Raw genomic sequence first — 2,221 nt, 5'->3', positions numbered from 1 at the left:
CTTGCTAGTGCCTTCCATTAGCCAAACCTCAGCAGTATCCAGAAGGCTAAGTAACCCAGCCTGACAGAGAGGGATGGAGATTTGTTGGGGCTTTGGGGGGATGAGTGTAAATACTGACCTAGATCAAAAATATAACATTGCAGCGCTATAGATGGCTCTCTTTTGCCACTTTCTTGTTACAATCATCCTCTCTCATAAAAATAACTACGCTCATGTCACTTATCATAATCATCCACTCACTTTCCTGCATAGTTTTACCACATAAGTAACCATTCTTAAATACTTAAGTTTAATTTTGTGTTTTCTTTTTGTAAAGTTGTTATTGTAAGGGATCTTTAGTTTATCATAATACCTTTGAGATGTGTCTGTGTTACTGGATGCAGCTCTCTTTACCCATTTTCACTGCTTTATAGTTTTCTTGGTAAAAATACGCAATTTATTTCCCCATATGACTCTTCATTTGAAATTTGGGTTAGCAACAGTTTGGGTTTAATAAATAACTCTGTTAAGACCATTCTTTCACATGTCTCAGTGCAAGGGAGGAGAAATTTAAGCAACTGAGCAGTCCAAACCTCTAATTTAACAGAACAGGATACTAATTACTTATGTAACAAAGTCAAGGTTACTTTTTTGATGATTGAACTTTGCTATGTTTTAGAAGGAAATATTTTTTCATACAAAGTATATTGTTGTTTTCAGCCATTTTTGCCTTCCCTAATTCTCACACCAGTCATATTTTCCCATTCCTTTGCTCCTCTGTAAGGAGAATATTTTGTTTGTTTATTTTCCTTTGATTCTATCTTGTAGAATTATTGTACTCATTGATAATATAATTAATAATTTAGATTAAAATTATATTTATAGCTCTAGGAAAATTAAATAGTTTTTATTCTCTTTAGATTCAAGTAGATACCCTTCATTCTCAGCTTTGAGAAAGAGCCACATAAACATCCCATAATGCATGAGTGATATACAGTAATGTCAAAGGAGAGAACATTACTTTCTGACCTTCACACAAATTCTCCTGTGTCCCATTGCTAGAGGGCTGAGAGCCCTTTAAACTTTGTGACCTACTTAGCATGGCTTAAAATGTCATTCTTATTCATAGCAACATTTAATGCTTTCCTGGATTTTGCTAAACTATTTACCACAATGATATATTGCAGAATTGAATTCCACAGCTTGATTGTGTGCTGCATAAAGAATTGTATTGTTCATCGTCTAAAGTGGAATGCAATTCATTCTCATTGAGAGTCAGCTTGTTTCCATGGGATGCAAATGGGAGGAGAAAACACCTTATGTTTTCAGTAAAACATTCATTACTTTTATAGCTGTTTTTCCTTATCATAGTTTACTTCTCTCCATTACTAAGTAAATCAAACTAGAATGCCTCCCAGACATAATTTTTATATTTATTTTGGCCTTTTTACCTGGCATTAGCATTTGGCCTGATTTTAACCTGTCACATTTTATGTAATCTTCGTTATAAATTGACTACTGAGTGAAACTGATGCTCAAAAGAAATCTACAAGCACTGCAAGGAAAAGACATCAGCATTCTATAGTTAGAAATAAATCAGAATTGGAAATTCGGAATTTTTAAGTTCAGTTCATAGGAATGCCACATGTTATCTTTCTCTTCTTATATCTACTAGAAAATTAGAAAATGCTTTCTTCTGCCAGTTTAATGACATTCAAAAATTTATCTCATTATAAAATATTTCTATAAAATCATCATTGAAATAAATTCTTAGATAATATTTATTTTTTACAGCTGTGAAATCAATGCAAATATGTTCGTGTTAACTCAATGTAAATGACCTTGCCTTTGCGAAGATATTTAGAGTTAGAATTTCTGCCCATGAAAGTGTTTCAAGAGTATTTTTCTAATACCAACAGGAAAGGAGAACAATTATTTTAGCTACCTAGAAAAATTGTTTGCAACAGTATTATTCTCTGAATACTGATTGTAGAACCAATGATTTATGCACATCTTAAAATATTTCCTATATATAATGCCAACAGAAGACAATTTTTAAAAAGGATTGAAAATAAAACACAATTTATAAACAGTATCCGCAATCACACTGACACTCATAGGAACTAAATGGCTTTAAAGTTAACCTGAATAGTTAATTTTTGCACGTAAGTTTAGACAATACTGAGTTTATTACTTTTTATATAATTGTTTCTTGTGAGATTCTTTTCATATATTAGTACAA

This window comes from Pteropus alecto, unplaced genomic scaffold (assembly GCF_000325575.1).
Source record: "Pteropus alecto unplaced genomic scaffold, ASM32557v1 scaffold301, whole genome shotgun sequence".
NCBI classification, from domain to species: domain Eukaryota; kingdom Metazoa; phylum Chordata; class Mammalia; order Chiroptera; family Pteropodidae; genus Pteropus; species Pteropus alecto.
The sequence above is the reverse complement of the archived record's forward strand: the minus strand, read 5'-3'. Positions refer to the sequence as shown.